Raw genomic sequence first — 21,486 nt, 5'->3', positions numbered from 1 at the left:
AAGTAACAAGCTAGACTAGGGTATGCAATGCTACCAGTAGCTGAGGAGTTACTGGCATTTGACAGGCACCTGGAGAGGGAGGATTAATTTACTTTAACAATGCAACTCCTTGTAGATCAACCATACATCAGAGCAGTGTCCACTCCCAAGATTAGCTAGGTAATGCAAACTGGATTCCATGATGAAAACTTTAGAAGTTAAAGAAGAAAATCAAAAAGGAAGAAAAACCTCTAAGGTGGGTGGGGAAGGATGGGAGCCAGAGAGGTATCTATGGGAGGAGTTAGGAAAAGGGGGTGGATACCTTCAAAATACACTGTATGAAATTCTTAAATAATTAATAAAATATTGTTTAAAAGTGGTTAAGATGCTACATTTCAAGTCACTTTTTTGTTTGTTTTATGTGTGTGTGTGTGTGTTGCTGTTTTTTTTTTAACCACAATTAAAAACTTTCAAATTAAGGTTAGGGGCTTAGGAATTTGTTCCTTTGTGTTCTCATTTCATTTCTGCTGGCATGACAAATACCCTGTCAAAAAGATGCATGGAGAAGGAAAGGGTTTATTTGGTTTACAACCCTGCATCATGGTTCTTTCTTCTGGGGAAGCCAAGACAGGAATGCAAGCAGCTCATCCCTCATGTCCACAGTCAAATGCAGAGAGAAATGGTTGTACCCAGGCAGTGTCCTTGCTCATTGCTATCTTCAACTACATTTCTTCATTCTCACACAGCTCAGCTTCACTGCACACACCCAGCTAGGGCTGGGAGCCACTCACCATGAGTTGGATCTTCCTCCATCAATTGATAATCAAGCCAAACAGACATGCTCACAGGGAAACCCAATCTGGACCATTCTTCAAGTCAGGCAGTCTCAGGTGATTGTAGCTTGTGACAACTAGACAATTAAAAACTAACTAGTAACACTCCACATGTTAGAGGAGAAGGGACAGGAGGGTTCCTATTCCCAGGAGAACATAGTCTCTTATTACATATTGAATGGACTTTACTGCGACTTGAGGTAACTCCAGCTTCTACATTGCAGATTGTTGATAACTTCTGACCAAGTATGCAACAGTGACCACAAAAATGTCTTTAAAGTTACCAGAATGAACTGAGTTCTCTGTTGTGTTGTCTATGTAGATACACTTTTGACAAAATGCCCACTAAATGGAGTTTGGGGGACACTTGGTTTCCTTTGCTAGTGCCGCAAATAAACGACATGTACCTGGATAGTTCAAGCTACATTTCTTACTCACTAACAAAGATACTGCTAGAAGCTTCCTTGTCACAGTCTATTCGGGCATGTGGCTCAAGGAACTATGTCTCTACCAGTTTCTGTATTTCACTCTGTATTTATAATGATCGGAAAGCTAAGTGATCAATGTTAAACCGTGTTTAAATTCAGAGTGAAAAAAGTTCTTACCTTTGATATTACAATAGTGAGTATAAACCAGGTATTTCAACCAGAGAGGCTTAAATAAAAAGGACACACTGTGGAGTTGTTGAAAGACCTGAAAAAAGTTAAGTTGCTGCTTTTCCTGGGTTCACAGGAAAAAGGGAGAAGGTGAGAATCCAGATTGATCCATAGTAGGAACTGGATCCCTGCCTGGAGCTGGAACCAGGCGTGCACTGCAGGTGTCCTTCCTTGGCAGCAGAGAGATGGGCTTCTCTCATCCTGTCCTATCCAGTTGGAACCTGAGAAACCGAGAAATGGAACTTTCAGTTAGCTTTCTGCAGAGCAGCCTGGGGGTGGGGTGGACAAGGAGCAGATCTGAGGCAGTACCCTAGGACCTTGTTTGGGAAGCAAAGCACTGGACGGAGTAGGGTACTGGGTTAGGAAGACAGAAGCTGTGCCGCCCTGACTCCCATTCTTGATGGAAAAGATTTGTTGCACACACTGAAGCTGAATCTCTTAAAAAAAAAAAAACTAAACAAACTTAAAAAAGCCAACTCAGCACATTTTCTCAGCTTTCTCAACGTGATCGAAATCATACAAACAGAAGAAAACATACCAACTCACAACACTGAATCAAAATACTTTTGAAGTCCACTAAGCAAAACATTGTGGCTGCTTTTGTTTGGGAGCAGAACATTAAAGAATAGGACATTGGGTTCTTATCTCAGAGGAAACAAAGGAGGAGAAGTTGAAAAGCTGGGCATTTGGAGGAAGGTCTTCATAACATTGATGGAGACTGTTAAAGCTTTGCTAATCTTCCTACAGAAACTGTCCCGCTGAATCACGAGAGACCCAGATAAAGTCTAGTGCATCTCCTGTCTTATGTCCTTGACCTCCATACTATGCATGGTGAGGGGACTTTTGAATTTACCTCAAATTGATCTTATTATCATAATAAAGTGTCTAAGTTTTCCTTGTGATAATATTAACACTGTGTTTTTCTGTCTGTCTGTCTCTCTTCTCTGTGAGTGTGTGTGTGTGTGTGTGTATGTGTGTGTGTGTGTGTTGTGTATGTTTGCCTGTGCTCACTAATTCAGTTGGATGACGGGATTTGCCTGTGTCCACCACTACTCTACCCTCAACACTGGGGTTATAGAGGCCTGCTGCTATGACACATGCTGGGGTGCAAACTCAGGTCCTACTAGCATGGCAAACACTTTACCCACTAAGCCATCTTCCTGGATCTCTCTCTCTCTCTCTGTCTGTCTGTGTGTGTTCCTGGTATGTTCTAAATGTATGTATGTGCACTATTAAATAAAAATAGACCTTTGGAATACTTTGACAAGCTATTCTGTCACTGGTTCATTTCACCTAGGCTGTGTCTTGAGCTCCAGATGATCTTTGATTGTCTTAGCTCACTGATTACCATTGACTAATGAATCTATCTGGGGAAGCATTTTAGCATTAGAAAAGTTTCAGGTCAAATGAGGCCTTTGGAGCTATGGCTTCATTTGATCCTTTGCAGCCAAGAAACAACAAAAGCTTTTATGTATTTGATGGCACAGGTCCCAACACTAAGTAATATTCAACACTGCATCAATTCGTTATTTAATTATATCAGTTAAACAGGGAACTAATCTGACGCAGGCTTTGTGCAAATGCTTTTTCTGTGTTCAACGTTGTGTGCCACAAACTTTCTAGTTGGGGAAATTTTAATTTATTTAACATTTAGAAGACATTTAATAGAAGCAATATCTGGGCCTGTATACAGTTATCTTGCTAAAAACCAGAAGAGCCATTATCTCAAAGGTCTAGGTGGGTACTGGATTGCCTGAAGCCTGGACAGTTACTCCGCTAAAAACCAGAAGAGCCATTATCTCAAAGGTCTAGGTGGGTACTTGATTCACTGAAGCCCGGACAGTTACTCCGCAGACACTGTGTGTAGATGAGAGATGAACAGGTAGCTGTGCTGAGTAAGGAGGGGGAGAGGCTCTCTGTTACTAAGGTCTGAGCCAGCATTAGGACCCACAGGGAGAATAGTGGTGCCAAGGGGATCCATGCATGTGCCCTGCCATTGCTGCTTCCCCATCCTTGTGACCACTGCCCCCAGGGGCTGAGTGTGACTGCATTTCTCTTTCCAGGGAAGAGAAAGGCAACTCCTTAGGGATACCCTCCTTCATTTTTTCCCCATTCCCTTTGAGAGTAGTTCTGCTTCATCCTCAATTCGACAAGATATTTGAGGACTGAAAAGTTTTTAGTTATTGCTGTGTGTGTGTGTGTGTGTGTGTGTGTGTGTGTGTGTGTGTGTTTGGCTGTTTCTTTGGTTTTCTTTTTTTCTTTTTTTAATTCCCAGAGAGGTGAACCCTTATCAGTCTATTGGAATATTGCTGAGAAACCTTGTTTTGCACTGGCATGTTCTGTCACACTGATTGGAGGTTTCTCGCTGGAATGTTTAATTATCATCTAATTAAGACAGACTTCCATTAGTCTCTTTTTTGTATGCCTTGAGATTTGCCAGAGGCAGAGTATGTCTTGCTTGACTGACAGCTGTCAGTGGCCCATATGGAAATAACAAATAATATGACAGGAAGAAGATAAAAGGTTTCACCTGGACACTGACCTGTGCCAGGATGGCTTCTCTCCACTTGGGCTGTGAAGGCAGATGCCACGACCATGTGGTGCATTGACGTGGCTGTGGGAAGGGTGCTTTCTGGGCAGTGACTGTGTGACCTCCATCAGGCTGTTCTCCATAATTCAGACACTGAGCTGTGAGTGTCAGACAGGCCATCTCCCTCAATGATATCCCACTTTGTATATCACCACTCCTGATAGGAAACAGCCCATGGAGTCACAGGAGCTGAACAAACGTCCACTTAAGCCACATGGCAATCTGATGACAATAAAGGGAGTACTCGAAGCTGTCATATTTAAAGTCTGGTGGATGAGGTCAAATGGTGTCTCTAAAGGCTCCAGGCCTGACATCAAGTCCCTGATTCGAATTTCTTTTCTGCTCTGTTTATCTTGCCCAGAGGATTAGACTGATATTTTTAAGGCTTATTTTATTTTTTGTTAATGTGTGTATATATTTGTATGACACAGGTGTAAAGGTGTCAGAGGAGGCCAGAAGAGGGAATCCAATCCCTTGGAGATGAGTTATGAGTTCCTTGATGTGGGTGTTATGATCCAAATTTCGCCAAACTTCAGATCTCTGTAAGAGCATTACTTGCAGCTGAGCCAGCCCTCCGTTAAATTTCAAAACATTAATTTTTGTAACATTAATCACCTGTGGCTCCGCTCAATTGGAAGTCCCTACAACTCTAACGATTGCTGATCACAGTGTTATGGTACAGCTCCAAAGGGACTTTGGCGAACTCCATGCCAGGCAAGGGACAAACACTCCAGGCAGACAGAGCTTAAGTGGGAAGTTTTATTAGGAGATAGGGAAGGGAATGGAAAAAGGAATGGAGAGAGAGAGAGAGAGAGAGAGAGAGAGAGAGAGAGAGAGAGAGAGAGAAGGAGGAGGAGGAGGAGGAGGAGGAGGAGGAGGAGGAGTAGGAGGAGGAGGAGGAGGAAGAGGAGGAGATGTGGAGACAGAGAGGGAGAAGGAGAGGAAGGTAGGTCCTGTCTGTCCCTTCAGAGGAATAGCAGGAAAGAGAGCAGAAGTGGGTGGAGTTTTCCTCTTAAAGGGACCTTTGCACCTGAGTGCAGACTACATAGAAGCAGGGGGCAGGCCAGCATAATGCCTGAGTCCTAACACATAGAGCTCAATATGGACTTCAGAGCTGTTGAAATCCTCATCAACTCACCCCTCCAGTTGTGTCACCCCACCTGACAACATTCTACCTCTCCAAACTCTCTCCAGTCCCCAAGCTCATCATTTCCAGTCTCAACTTGGGCTTTCCCTCTTTTCTATCTGAGTGACCTTCAAGAATAACTCCTAGATGCTGTCTGAATGAAACTTTGCATTCCCAAGGTCACGGAGCTTCCTGGGCTTGCCAGATAGGGAGTTTTCCGTCTACACCCCAAGTGCCGGAGAGGAGAAGAGAAGCCCACACTACACTCCTTGACCCCCTTTGCTTCTCTCAGTATCATTCTTTCTAGCTTCAGAAAACTTCTTTGGGCACATAGTATGTCTCCAAACTATCGCCTATCATCCCTTATGGTCCCTGGCATCCATTCAGTACTCCCTCTCTATTTCTGCCTTCCATTTAGTCCTTACCAAAGCCATGGATTTTCCTGCTTTGTCACTTGCAATTTCTTCCACCTCCATATTGGTATCTTCGATGCACATCCAAATACCCCATGTATCTCCAATTAGTCTCAGTACCACTGACAAGACCTTCACAACATTTCTTTTTTCAGTATAGCTTGTTCTTCTGATCATACTCAGAATAGTTCCACCTGGAAAGCCTCGGCACCGCTTAACTTCCCAACGGCTGAGTCTCCTACTGCCATTAGACTTGTCTGTCAACCTTACCGGGTCCTTGGACTTTAGACCCTTTATCACATATCCAACTTTGATTTCAGCAATCAGTCACTTTACCAGCTGAGTACTCCATCTCCCTTATCTCTTTGTTCTTTAGCTACAGCTGTGCTCTAAGCCACTACTTCCCGATAGCCCAGTGACACCTGTCCTCTACTCTTCGCAAAAAATTGATGAACTGCTGCAGGAAAAGAGCATGCGGTCACGTGACCCTCCATACCATGAAATGATGACAGTGGTCAAGTCCTCTTATAATCTTTAACAGACGGTTCCAAAGAGGAGTTCATAGAAATGAACTGAACTAGGAAACCAGAAGTACTATTTTTAATACAGCATAGTCTTGAACAATCCTTCTGCTTGGGCAAATATTTGAGGATTAAAGTACTTAAAGTGAATAAGGGATTTTTGGTTGGCTTTTGGCATACAAAATTAAGAGAAATCAATAAATCAAGCACAATTGAAAGCTCTATCGAACATATTTTAGAAATAGAATTAAAGCAGAAAATATAAGAACAGATTTATCAAAATATACTAAAGTTTGATAATGTCCAAGAAATTGATATAGCATATTTTTATGAGTATACAGTGAACATTTATAAAATATGCCTTAAAACAAATTGAAAATTAAGACATTGTTAGTAGAAAGTGTATCTTTAAATAAATGCATAGAGAAATAAAATCAAATCACCTAGGGATTTATTTAAAAAGTCAGGGAGAGAACAAAAGAGGCCCATCAAGGAAATGATAACAATTTACCAATGCTTAATGAAACAAACATCATTAATAGTATTAAAAACCCATCTTGGGTTTTGTTTGCTGTTTGTTTGTTTTATAGTTTTTTGTTGTAGTTGTTTTGGGGTCTTTTTGAGACAGGGTTTCACTGTGTAGCTCTGACTGTTCTTGAACTCACTCTGTAGATCAGGCTGACTTTAGGCTCAAAGTGATTCATCTGCCTCTGCTTTCCAGGTACTGGAATTAAAGGTACAAGCCACCATGATGGTCTAATACCCAATTTTTGAAATAATAATATAGGCTTCTGACAGGCCATCTGTCAGAAGCAAAAAAGATCCAAATGAAATATTCAACAAAGAAAAATGTCCATAGGATTAATAAAGCAGATAAATATGTTTTAATGCAATGATGCTATTAATTACTATGTACTATAAAATTTCCGATTTTAGATAATATGAATGACTTACTAAAAATTTAAATTCATTAAATCACCAAAAGGAAAGCATTCAATAATTAATTAATTTAATTAATATGCACTAAGAAATGTTTTAAGGTGTAATTAATTGAATCTCTCTCCTTCCAAAGCAAAGGAACATTAGTGATAAAGTTTTTTTTAACCACTTAAAATTTCAAGCATTAGGGATGTACCTCACTTTATGAATATTGTAATTACCAAAACAGGTAAGCATATGAAAAGAAAACTTCAAGTCCATCATACTTAATGAACAGTTTATGAAAATTTCCTTAAAATATTCACTAGTTTACTCCAACATTGCATTAGAAAATAATGCATCATGATGAGCAACTTGAATCACCTACAGAAATGCAAGAATTGTTTAACATGAGTAAGCATATTGATATAGCTCACCACATTGAGGAAAGGAGAGAGTTCATATTATTTCAGGAGATTGCAAAGATCATATATATTCATTTTGTTTTCATAAAGTATGAACAAAGTTACATATAAAATACATCCCCAGTTGGTAGTGCTGTTTTAGGGGTTTGTGGAACATTTGGATTTGGCACTCATTGCAGATATAGAGCTGCAGGGGAATGACTTAGAGTTATAGTATGGCTCCATTTCTAGCCCAATCTCTATTTTTCGGAAAGCTAAAAGCTATGCCTAGGCATCACATACTATTGCTACCTTCTATTTCTCCCATTGCCCTATCTTCCTTACTATGAAGAGCTGTAGCCTTTGAACCATGAAGAAAAGTAAAGCTATCACACTATGGTTGCTTCTGTCAGGTGTTTGGTCATAATGAGACGGGAATAACCAGTTTAGCACTGCTTCCTATGGCCAGGTAGGATTTACTCCTGGAATGCAAGGATGGTTCAACATAAGACATTCAATAAACATGATACAATCCCATTAATAGAATGAAGGACAAAATCAATTAATTAAGAAAAACAGTGACAAAATCTAACACTTTGTAATGCTAGTTATAAAAAAACTTCAACAAACAATAAATATAAGGAAACTATCTTAATATAGTAAAGTTCATATAAGAAAACCCTAGAGCTAACATACAACAGTGAAAAGAGAGGCTTTTCTCCATATGATTTGAAAGCAAGTCAATAAGGAGAGGATAACTTCTCTTGCTCCTTATACTACAGAAGTTGTAGCTAGAGTAAATAGATTTTATGCATGAATCTATCTCTCCCCTGGCTTTTTATACCATACCTGTTCTAATGTGAGGACCCATGTATGGACATATTTATTACAATATTCTTTGCCATGACAAAACAGAAGGAATGTCTTGTTAACATGAGTAATATGGCTGAGCAACATATGGTATGTGCATACAAAGGCCAAGACTTACATGTAAGAACATGAACATGGTTTAAAAGCATAGTGCTGAGGAAGAGCAAGCATTAGAATGAGACAAAACAATATAACATTAAAAAAATTTAAACAGAAGCACAAAAATAACATTAAAATTTGCTCTTAGATATGTGTAAATACAATAATGCCATTTGGCAGAGATTTTGTGAATAAAATAAGGAAGGACAAAGGAGAGTAAATAAACAAAGGAAGAGAAATTCCACTTACAGTTATTGTATTCTACAAAAGGGGAAGTATAATGTCTCTACCTCTGTGACAAATACCACAACCAGAAGCAACCCGGAAAGGAAAGGCTTCGTCTACCACATACTCTAACCACAATCCACCATGAAAGGAAGTTGGGACAAGAACTCAAGGCAGTAATCTGGAGACAGGAACTGAAGCAGAGACCATGGAGAAATGCTGATTACTGGCTTGCTCTCCTTGGCCTGTTCTGCTGCTCTTCATATACCTCCCAGGGTCACCTGTGCAGGAATAGTACTGTGGACCGGGCCCTCCCAGACCATTCAAGCAAGAAAATGCCGCCCCCCCCCCACTTGCCCACAGGACAATTCCATTGAAGCGCTTTTCCATTGAGACTTTCCTCCTAAGATGTTAACTAAACCAATCGGCACCAGTATTTAATCTTCTGAAATGAAGACTCAACTGAAATAAAGCAAAGCAGTTCTTTAAGATATGTTTCGGGTCTGTTCAGGAAAGATCATGAATAAAATAACTACAGATTAACATCCTACAGTGGAAACAGTGATGACTCTGCTGGAGAGGTGGTTGAGTGAATAAAAACAACCTTTCTGTGCAAGCATAAGGACCTGAGTTTGAATCCCAAAGGCCCACATGAAAGGCTGTGTCTGGCTGTGCCCGTGCCTGTAACACCAACACTGAGAGGTGGAGACAGGAGCATCACTGGAGCTTGCTAATTCCAGGTCATGTAAGTAGATGCACCTCAAGGGAATGAAGGGGAGATGACCAAAGCCTTCCTCAGGTTTCTGCATATGTACATTGGTGTGAGCCCATGCACATGTCCACATACACCACATTCTCTCTCTCTCTCTCTCTCTCTCTCTCTCTCTCTCTCTCTCTCTCTCTCTCTCTCTCTGTGTGTGTGTGTGTGTGTGTGTGTGTCACACATGCACATCTCCACATATACCACATTCTCCCCCTCTCTGTCTCACACACACACACATACAGACATACATACAAACACACACACACACAAAGACAAATGAGAAATTGTGTTATTTTTCTATAGTAGATACGCAGGAGATTTTTTGGGAAGATTTTCTTGTAGTTATTCACTTATTTTGATACAAGTTTGTGGCACGTATTTGCCATAAACTTGGAGCTCTTCCTGCCTCAGCCTCCTGAATGCCTGGGTTATGTGTCCCATAATGCCAAGTGCTCCCTCCTCCTCCAGTATGTTTTAAAAACTTTCTTGAGTGTAGAAACCTCCAAGGGAGTTTGTTAAACTTTCAGCTCACTGAGCCCTTCTCAGATTCATTAACTCAGAATTAGAGATGCGGTGTGGGAATCTATATTTCCAAAATGATTCCCATTAGGACAGAAATTTGGGGAAGCCAGTGCTAAAGTGATCAGGGAATTAACTGTTCAGGGTTGCTGGGACAGGAGACAAGATCTGAAAACACTGCAGGAAGTAGCTGGGAGATAATACTGCTGCTGGCTTCTCAGACGAAATAGGACCGGGGTGTCCAGCTATACATCAGCTGGAGAAAAGATAATCACAAAAAATTTGAAAGAGATCTGAGTACAGTTGTAAAAAGAAGTGTTATCTTACAGAAGCAGTTAAACCAAAGTTTCTGGATAATTAAATTAACATGAGCACAATTGGAATGATCAGTGTTTCTGCATTTTCCTAGAGTGGCATATGCTATCTCCTAATCTTAAAACCTTTTGAAAACTTCTACTCGACCCAGGTTTTAAATTTTTAAATTTTATTTTTATTTAATATATACGAGTGTTTTCCTTGCATATGTGTCTGTGCACCACTCGATGTGCCTGGTGCTCACAGAGGCCAGAACAGGGTGTCATATCCCTTCAGCCTGGAGTTACAGATGGTTAGGAGCTGCCATGTGGGTGTTAGGAATTGTCTTACTCTTCTATTGCTGTGAGGAGATACCATGATCAAACTAACTCGGAGAAAACAGCATTCAGTTTGGGACTGGCTTCAAGTTTCAGAGGGGTAGTCCACCACCATCATGGCTTGAAGTATGACAGCAGGTAGGCAAGCACAGCACTGGAGCAGTAGCTAAGAGCTTACGTATGATCTGCAAGACGGAGACAGAGAATGAGAGACCTGCCTGGTGTGAGCTTTTGAAACCTCAATGTTTGGAAACACTTCCTCCAACAAGGCCACACCTATTCTCAAAGGCCACACCTCCCAATCCTTCCCCAACAACTCCACTAATGGGGGACCAAACAGTCAAACATATGAGCCTATGCGGGCTAGTCTTCAAAACACCACAGGAATCCAGTCTGGAAGAGTAGCGAGTGCTCCTAACTACTGAGCACCCTGCCCCTGAATCTAAATTTTCTTAATTATGCGTATTATTTTTCCTTTTTATTATGTATCTGTGGATGTGTATGAGAGAGAGAGAGAGAGAGAGAGAGAGAGAGAGAGAGAGAGAGAGAGGACACGATTCTGCAGAGTCCAGTAAAGGCTGTTGGCTCCTCAGGAGCTGGAACTGCAGGTGTTGAAAGCCACTTACGGTAGATTCTACGATGTGAACTCCAGTCTTCTGCGAGAGTGCTCCGCGCTGTGAACCACTGAGCCATCTCACCAGCCCCATCATCCAGAGTTTTAAATGGTTGCTGGAACCAGGATGCTGTCTTCATTAAATTCACTGGGAGAGCCCTGAGAGGCTATCATACACTTTTATCTATGTAGATTAAAATTAAAATCTCCCATCCCCATCCAGTCTTTCCCTGCCTTCTCTATAGGTTTAATATAAATCATGGGGGATAATTCGCAAGGAAGACTATTTTAAATTGCAGCAGAGCAGTTCATTTGGTGCGGTAATTCACTTTGGTGTAAAATTCAATTATTACTGACAAATAAAGGTTAGTAACTTAATCATTATAAAGAACAGACGTCTGGGTGAAAAACAAGTAAATTAGGGAATTCCCGAGTGGTTTCATCTCTACCCCCTGGTGATTCCTGGGGCATTCCAAACCTTGTTAGAGCTTTAAGGAAATTCTCACCCTTTTTATTCTTGGACAGAATCCTTCCCATCAGTTTATTTTCAAAGTAATGTGTAGATACATGCCATACGTTTATATGCTTGTACAACTTGGTAGCCGTTTTTAATATAACCTAACTACTCAGAAAATTTGGTCTTGATTTTTTCCCCTTCTGGCACAGACCAGAGAGAACCACAGCCCATTCCTTGCAAGCCGTGACATCTGCCGATTTGTCAGTTTTGTTTAGTTAAAGTGGATTCATGCTTGTGAGGAAGGGGGCCGTTAAAGGTGCCAGCGCCGAAGAAAATTAGTTCTATTTTTACCAACATTAACTCCCCCTGATTTTGAATTAATTGCAATAGCTCTGTGACTAGGGAACAACCTCTTGCAAGGTTCTGGAGCACCGGAAGGTTTCATAAATCAAAATGAACACCAAATGACAGTTGGGTGGGGCAGAGGTCACGGGCGGGAAGTGATCTCTGGGGTTAACCAGGCTCCCCTTTCTGCCCCTGTGTGTCCTGCTCAGCTGGACCAGAAGCCTAGTTCTGATGAGCAAGCAGAAACTCCAAAGTTTTGGGATTTGTTCTTCCCTTCATTATAGTTTTCCACTTTGGGTCGTTAGGATGCATTTAATCTATTCATATCTGTAGTGGAGTCCACAGCTCTCTGCAGACCCAAAAGAGTGATACTAAAGAGTTTTTACAGTTCAGCATTTAAATTTTCTTATAGTTTTGTAGGAAAGTGGCAAGTTGGACAACCCCATGTATAAAACACTGGCAGAAACACATGGTAATTTGCAGAGTACCCAGACAGAATTCGGCATGAATTCTCCTGCATGTCTCTTGTTATTGTTTCTGCTTCTCCTTCTGTAATGGCTCAGGGAAGCAGAGAGAAGCCAGAAAAGTGAAAAAAGATATCAAGCAAGGGAATTATTTGCAAGCAGTATAAGCATAAGCACACAGGGATAAACCTTTTAAAACCTGTATCTATAGAGCGGGCACTTCAGATGGTAAATAGGTATAATAACATATCTGGGGGGGTTCCCCCTCTCTCCCCACCCTCCCTGGTATTTCCATTCAAACTGAATAAAGCCTGACTAGGTAGCTGGCCTTTAAGCCTTCAATTAATTGAACAAAGATTTTAAAATTGTTCAATTGGTTTCATTAGGAAGTGTACAATGAAATAATAAAGTAAAACAAATGATATAAAGCAGGGACACTAATTAGCTCTACATGATTGATATAGCTTTGGACCAGGCATTTGATCTCCAGCAAAATGCAGTTCCTTGTTAAGAGGATTTTTAATTGATGTGCAGAGAGGTATTAGATGATGTTGGAAAATAATTACTCCGAAGCTATTCATGCATTTGGCTGAACATAACAAATGAAGTTTGGGCACTGGATCTGGCGAAGTGGACACGTGCTAATTAATAACGAGAACAAGCATCTTCCAGGCTTTTTTTTAACCCAGTATTTGCTAGGAGATCGCCGAGCCATTATGTGCCATAATGAGGTTGTCATATAAACAAGATCAGCATTACTCAGGTGTCAGTTAACGGAGATCTCAAATCCTCGCAGCCCATGCGCAGTTCCCCCGGTTGTTAAAGGTTGTCATGTGGGGATAACCAATCAAAACTGCTGCTCAAGTTCAGGCATGATTAAGTCCTTGCTGGTTTTCTTTTCTTTTCTTTTCTTTTTTTTTTTTTTTTTTTGGTCTGATTAAGAATATCCCCTTGGATTAAAAAAGCGGGGGTCCTCCCATTTAAAAGAAGAAGAAAGAAAGGCTTTTCTGAAAGACATGAATATTGACTAGGGCAAATATGCTCTTCATCTCAAAAACTTGATGAGCATATGCACCGAGTTACACATAATTTGTTAAATCTGACAAGAGTGGTAAATTAGCATTTGGTTGATCTCGGCCAAATTCCTTGCTTAGAAAAAAAATGTGTGCCTGTTGACATGAAATTAGAAGGACTTATGGGTGAATATCTGAAGGCAGAAATTGTCTTTCTTTGTTTCTTTGTTTTATATGAGGCTGTCCCCCCCCCCCCCCCCGCCTCCATTGCTCTGAATGTTGGGAAAGAAGACTAATCTGGGATGTACTTCCAAAGTCAGAAATGTAGCAGCATTAAGATTTTGATTATTTAGACAACTGGCATTGTAAAAATAAAAACCTGAGTTTGGTGTTCATTAAGACTATTGACTAATTACTCATTCAACTTTTGCAACAGGTCAGCTCGGTTTTCAGTGAGCAATTAGATGCATGTTTTTTGAAAAGTTGCCTACTCACCAATTCTCTACAAATTTATAAAGTTCCCTCGTTTTTATACTGGAATCTTGATATTTTTCCCCCTAAAGGATGTTATACACAGATTTTTAATATATTCTAAGTACTCACCTGATCAAGGAAGATTGTGTGCTGTGCTTATTCTATAGATCACATTTTGTGAGTCTATGTGGGGAATATGTGCAGAGAGTGGGAGAGACGCTAGAGTGAGTGAAAGAGGACTCCAGACTAGGTGTGTTTCTCCTCCCAAAATAAAGGAATGATGCTGCATGCTGCCTGGTTGCAATAAAAGAAGATGATGACTGTCTCCTCTCTCAGGACCAATCACTTCCCAATAGTTCAGCAGGGAGAGGTAAGGCACCATGATCCCAACCCAACATAGGATTGATTGACTGTTGACAGGCCCAAGATTCCATAGGCCCATTGCCGACAACCACAGCCTCTGTGAGCTTGTCACTGAGTTTTGTTGTCAGCATTCATATGCTCTTGTCCTCATTGTCTAGTGCTTATAGTGTTTCAGTTGCTTCTCCTGTGATGATCCCAATCCCTGGGCTTTAGAGGCTATATAGACATCCTATTTAAATCTGGGCACTCAGCTATCATTTATTCTCAGCGTCTTGATCAGTCATGCGTCTGTGCATCTAATGCCCTTCATTGCAAAAAGAAGCTTCTCTGATTAAGGCTGGGAGCAGCATTTGCCTATGGGTATAAACAAAAATACTTACACAGTTTGGCACAATGATAATCTAGCTAAACAACAGCAGACCTATGATTTCCTCGGTCACATCAGGTATAAATTCCCTCCTGTGGATCAAGCATTAAACCCAAATAGACATCGATTGTTTCTCTCCACGTCGGGTGTGCCACTGCCACACCCTTACACACGTTTGACCTGGCAGGCTGGTGTTCTAGAATGAAGAGATCATAATTAGGTAAGACTACAAAAACTTTTTTTGTTGCTGTTGTTGTTTTTTTTTTTTAGCATCCTTGATAGCACCTTCAGGCAACACCGTGGAAGCCAGCCAGCAAGAAGGAAGCTTACAGCTCAGTTCCAGTTTAGATTTCTCTATCATACACAACCAAGGTGTAGGTGTCTTTAGTAATAGGGTCTTAACAGCTAGTTGTTGTAGATAATAAAGAAAAGTGACAAGAGTATATATTGTTTTAGGTTCCTCTGGGGCCTCCCTGACAAAAACAGAGTTGTAATTTATGAGGAAAAGTTATCTTATAGTTCTATAGAAGTAGTTGTGTTCCAGCCATATGGGAACACTATAAAGAGGAACATTCATGTACAGAACAGTTCATGAAAGGTGGGGAAACAGAAGCCAAGATGGGTCCGAGGATGCATAAATGAAGTAGGAATTGACTTGGAAAGAAATAGAAGGCATCTTGGGGAAAACTCTAGATTTCCTCACACATTTAGAGACAGAGGGGTGAGTGTTTTAACCCAGATCTTTCCTAACTCTCCATGCAGCTTTCATTGGGACTGTGCTAGCAGAACCAGCTACATAACTTGGGGCACCTAGCAAAAAATTAAAACATAGGAGCTGTTATTTAAAACAAAAAAACAAATAAGGGGTGGGGGGAGTACTGTTAAAAATACTAAAATATGCTGGGCGGTGGTGGCACACATCCCAGCACTTGGGAAGCAGAGGCAGTTGAATCTGTCTGAGATTAAGGCCAGCCTCGTATACAAAGTGAGTTCCAGGACAGCCAGAACTACACAGAGAAATCCTGCCTTGAAAAACCATAAGAAACTAAAATAGTTAGATTAACTTTTGTTCCAGAGTCTATCTCTTGACTCTTCAGATATTTTTTATCGGCTATTGTTTTTTCCAAATAAAGAGAAACAATAAACCATATTTACATAGATTTCATTGTTTACCATTACATTGTGCAATGTTGGTTCTAAATACGAATAACAGAGCATTTTATATCCTATGTGGAATCTCTGAATTGTGTGTGTGTGCACATCTGTGTAGTTTTTCTTTGAAGATGCCTATATCTATCCAAAAAGACAAAAATATACAGATGCAGGAATGCTACAAGGAAAAAGGAGGGTTCTGGAAATTACTAAACAACATAAGGAAACCACTTCAGCATGGGACACTTGTGCCTGGAAAGTCAAAGAAACTAAAGGCTTCCAGGCTCAAGGGCAACTGGATTCTCCTATCAGCAGGTGACTAGTCCTAAGACCTAGTGTGCATCTCATTTTCCCACTGTTTCTGTGGACTCCCTTGTGGTGGTGACCTCCAAGCCAGAGGTGTACTTAGTTACCTTGATAAAGGGGAACAAAATGCTCACTCCTGCTGGGATGGCTACAGAATGGGCAATGGATTTTTTGTCAACCCTGAACCTACTAGTCAACCTTGGGCTTGGCAGACATGTAGATGTCCTAGTTTGCTTTCTATTGCTATAATAAAGGCCATGACCTAAAGGAAATTTGGAAAGGGTCCCTCTTCCCAGATGGGGTCAAGTTGACAAAAAACAATAAGAACAAAAAAAAAAAACAGCTAGAACATCATCCTTAGGACTGATGAAATTACCAATTGTATGAAGTAATACTTTCATGGACTTCTCCAACAGGTACACATATGAATCATGTTGTAAGTGTCTGTGAATGTCTTAGAGAACCCACTTCTAAGGAAAACCAACTTCAGTACTCGGAGAATTCATGGTAAAGAGAAAGTGCCCATCTTTTTTCTCCAGGCTCCTTCCTCCTCTTCAGTGACTTACTAGCATTTTTGCTGAGCAACGATTCAGCAGTTTCTGGCACACTATTTATTCCCTTTTACACACACACACACACACACACACACACGACCTAGGCTATTTCCCTGCCAGACAAGTTAGAATTACTGCGTTCATGATATCAAATGGAATTAAAATCTGGCTTCTGTTGGTCTGGATTAGAATAGCATAGAGGACAAGAGGGGTCCTACAAGGTCCCAGGTGCACAGGCATCTTTTTATTGGTTGTTTATCTGTACTGTGATCTTCCTGCCTACTTAGAGTGATCCTACTGCCTCAGACTGTGACATAGTTGTTCATAGCTCTCAACTTTTTTTTGCCCTTGCCATTATTCTGTATCAGTTGGCATAATCAGCGTGGATTAACATCCCATTGGTGTTAATCCTACTGATCAAGAATAAGACCACTACCACAGTTTAAAGCCAAAATTGAATCAAGCTTTAATTAAATACTGACCAGGTGGATGGACTCTGGCCAAGTCCATCTCTGGTTTTCCAGAAAAATGGCCCCAAATCAAGTTTTACAGCAGCTTAACTTTTCCCCATCAGATCCAATCAGGGGCAAGCATGCATCCTGACATACCTCCAGCCTACATTCAGTCAGGGGCAAGCTTATATTTTGATGTGTTTCCTGTTCACAGTACCTCCTGCCCACCTGTAATCAGGCACATCTAGTGCAGAGGGGTCAAACACACTTGTTTCAGTGAGTGAAGACCCATGGCTTCTTATGTCCCATAAGCAACAGCCTCCAGCATTTGAGGAACTGTCTGTCCTTGGGCAAAGGGCTTGCAGATCACAGGCATTTTTGTTTCATGGATTAATAAGGCATAGTAATTAGAACTGAAAATCTATCCTTGCCTCCCACACTGGTAGGTACTGACAACCAAGTTGTACAAATCGTGGGGTGGAGGCAGGAGTAAAACTCAACTTATCTGGGCACAGGTGACCCCAGTGCTATTGTTTCCAAGAGGACGCCCAGTCCCTCCATCCCTCCTAAGACTGCTGCCTCCTGGCCGCCTTTGATCTGCCACCCTCTGAGTTTTCTCAGCCACATGCCTCTTTTCATGCAAAAGCCAAGTGAGAAAAATAAGTTTGAGGCAAAAACAATTGTCCAAGGCTGCAGGGCTGTTTCTGTCAATATTTTGGTCTCTTGTTTAATTATTTTTTTAATGTTTGTGCAGTTGTCTCTGTGCCTTTTCCTTTGGAGCCTGTATCAATATTTTCTATTTCAGAGGGCAGGTTCCTGGAGAGACAGAATTCTGTCTTTGTTTCTCTTCCAGATCTCCGCAGAACATTCAAACTATGTGGTCATTTTACAGAATTTGCTTCTGAGGAGGAATTTTCTCATCCTAGTCACCCACCCTTCTATTCTTTGTCTAATTCTTTTAGCAAAAACAGAAAGGATTCTTTAACTAAGTATTCATGGGCCTTTGAAACCTAGCAGAGATTCTAACAAGAACAGGAAGCCACCAAGACTGTGGGGGAGGACAGATGGATGGCACCAGGACAGTCTGAGCTTGAGAAAACTTGTGTAGAGAGACAGCGGCCCCGGGACACAAAGGGACAGAATTTCTTTCCTTGGAGAAAAATGACTAAGAAAATTGGAATTTTTTAAAACAGAGTTAGAAGGTAGAGAAAGAGGGAAAAGTAGGTCCATAGCTGTGGCTTTGGAGGCCAGTTGACCATGCTTTGCTGCATCTCAGCTGTGTGACTCTGGGCAACTAATTCAGTCTCCTAGAGCTGCATTCAAGGGCCAGTGATACAGGTTTCATTAGGTGGCATTCTCTCTTCTGATGGACTGAACTATGGAAGCAATGGTGTCAACCCTCAGACTTATTCAATGGACATGTTCCACAGAGGCTCACAGTCCCTTGGTTCTGCCCTGTATATTGAAAGAAATGAATAGCTGTCACTTGTAAGCTGGACCTCACCTGTGCACGTTGGCTTAGAAACCCACCATTCTATGCTTTCTGTTCGTGTTTGTTCTATGGATACATGCAGCCTTTTCATTACCCAAGAATAAGACAACAGAGGCCTTGTATGAGTTGGGGAGAGTCTTAAAAAGACAAACTATGTATCTACAGCAGAAGTTACAGTTCCTCCCAGGGTTCTCCATCCCACTAATAAAAGAATTTGAGGAATTCCAGACAGTTTGTCAGAGTTAAAGAGAAAAATCTAAGAGCAGGTAAGCTGTATATCTTACAGCTACCCAGAAGAGGAGACTGGAATAGAGAAGGGAAAGAAAGACATGCCACTGGGGTTCAGTCACATGGAGGTCAGCTGTATGGCAGCAGGAAGCCACATGGTGGGTAGAGTGCTTTACATAAAGAGCAAAGAAAGCCAGGTGTTAGGAAATTCATGCTTAACACAGAGACAGAAAGGGGGAAAGAGAAACTTACAGTTTTGTGAGTAATTTAGAAAACCAGCCAAAGGCCAACTTACAAACCAGGACAGTTGTGTTCTCTAAGAGTCTGTGCTAGATGGCAGGATTTTGGGGGAAAAACTAACAAAACCCAAACAAAATCCTTCCAGAATCTAGCATCTTCTTAAAAGAATACCTATCTTTTCAGTGCTTCCTAGGTATTGCACCTCCTTCCTGGTTTATTCACACCCTCCCAACACACACACATACACACACACACACACACACACACACACACACACACACACACACACACACGTATTAACACTTAAAGAAGGAGACAATTGCCAGTTTCCTTCTACCTAGAGATAACTACCAAGATAGGAGTCCTTTAATTTTAGGTCCTTTCAGGGATAGCCACCTTCCTCATTTCTTATGACTCTTTGTAATAAGAATATGCGAAAGTCCCGGCTGTGGATCATTCATCAAAATGAAGAAAAATCCAGGTAACAGCCCACATGTTGGAGCTCCATATAGCTGGACAACTGCTGTGGTCTAAACCCCATGCTGATGGCTTGGCCATGTATGCTGACAGTTTGGTCCTTGTCATGGAGGCATGTGGGGATTATTTATGTTCATGTAATCCTGTGAGTTAGAATGGAGATTCCTAAACTCTCTCAAGACACCCTTGGAGTCCTACACTGTATGTGCTGTTGAGACTCCAGCCTCAAGTGTGTAATGCTTGCTGAGTAAATGGCAAAAACCAATGATGAGGACATGATAAGTAACCATGAGGACAGATGGGGCTCTCTACCAAGACATCTCAAACTGGACCAGTACAGAGACCCAGCTGGATCCTGCTCTAACTTATTACCTTGTTTTACGTCATTCTACACAGTGTAGAGCAGTGGCTTTCAGGCTGGACCTTGGCTAAGTGATTCTTTTTCCCAAGAAGCATTTGGATCCATTCTGAGTACAAGTGGAATGAAAAGATTGACTCTGCATCTGGGTGTATATGTAGACACCACCACTTGTGCAACTACACACCAGCCTGATGCATGACTTATTCTTGAAAGTCAAAAGGTTGTTCACCACAAACTTACTAAAGCACATTGGGAACATATGAACCACATGGGTGTGTTGGAATCGTATCATGAAAATCAGTCCTGAGAATTAATTGCACACACACACACACACACACACACACACACACACATATTAAACTGATAAAGGGCACACAATGTCCGCATAACCACAAAGAGGACAATGAACCCTGTGATGGAGAGGCCCCTGACCTGTCATCTCACCCCCATTCAAGGGATGGAGGGCCAGAGAACTGACTGGGGCTTCAGCTTACCTCGCTTTCCAGGGTTGACAATCCAGTTCCAAGCCTTGCTTCTTGGATCCTACACCTCTGCAACTCTACCCAGTTCTGAAGTTCAGCTGGACTCTGGTTCAGCACACATCTCTGTATGGTGTGTAATGTGTGATCTGAGAGTTAATGCTGTTAATTAAGATTGAAATAACAGAACCTGTACCTAGGGCCCATGTGCAATAGCTCAGGGGATAAAAGGCACTTGCTGCTAAGTCTAGTAACCTCGGTTTAATCCCTTGGAAATAGAGAACTGACTCCAGTAAATTGTCCTCTGACCTCCACACACATGCAATGGCATGTGCATACATACACACTCACAAAATAAAAAGATAATAAATTTAGAGAACCTACATTTGCCAATTGCCAGCTACCCTCTTAGAGAGCCTCACTCAGTTGTCTTTATAGTTCCACACGTACCATTTTGATGGCGTTGGAAGCTACTATCTTCAAGGGTTGCTAAAGAACACATGGACATCACAGAATAGTTTCTGAGAACACCTGGCAGGGTTATAATTCATAAGGCAAACCTTGATTCCAGAGTTAGGATATGTTCATCATAAACAATGGAAGTCATCTTTTTGAGGCTGTCAGAAAAGGGTGGAGGAGAAACAAGGATCTACTCAAGGCGACATACCTTGGACCTTCAACCAGGTTCACTGCCATTTTGGCATAAGCTTCCTGTCAATGACATGCCGTCTCTGTGTTGACAACAGGCACAGAAGATGTTATTTGTATTGGGACTGATGCTTCTCTACTAGCCAATGTAGACTCCGGTGAGGGATTCCTCTCCCATCTCATGTCCCCATAATGTTCCCTGTCTTTCTGTGTAACCTCAAGGATCAGCTCTTTGCTGGTGATTGGGTCTTACTGAGAAACTTTCCACCCCAAAAGATATAGCCATTGTAAGTGGCAGGGATGTAATCTGGGATGTGGATGCTTAAAATATATATAGCCTCATCATTAAGATTCTTTTTGTAGTAAATAACAGAATTCCACCTGAGCTACCTGTATCAAAATGCCATGATTTGTTTTAAGAATAAGAAGGCAGGGTACGAGAGATCTCTGGTC

General features: G+C 41.3%; 1 long non-coding RNA gene across 1 annotated transcript; it reads right to left on the bottom strand.

The window, feature by feature from the left end:
* Positions 1–475: 475 nt before the first annotated feature.
* LOC121138986 lies at positions 476–5,836 on the bottom strand. The gene is made up of 2 exons (XR_005875860.1): positions 5,610–5,836; positions 476–1,689 (listed from the first exon to the last, which is right to left on the bottom strand). It is a non-coding gene; the product is annotated as an uncharacterized LOC121138986 (long non-coding RNA).
* Between the last annotated feature and the right edge of the window lie 15,650 nt (positions 5,837–21,486).

Source organism: Mesocricetus auratus, unplaced genomic scaffold (assembly GCF_017639785.1).
Source record: "Mesocricetus auratus isolate SY011 unplaced genomic scaffold, BCM_Maur_2.0 Super-Scaffold_6730, whole genome shotgun sequence".
Classification (NCBI taxonomy): Eukaryota; Metazoa; Chordata; class Mammalia; order Rodentia; family Cricetidae; genus Mesocricetus; species Mesocricetus auratus.
The sequence above is the reverse complement of the archived record's forward strand: the minus strand, read 5'-3'. Positions and strand labels throughout refer to the sequence as shown.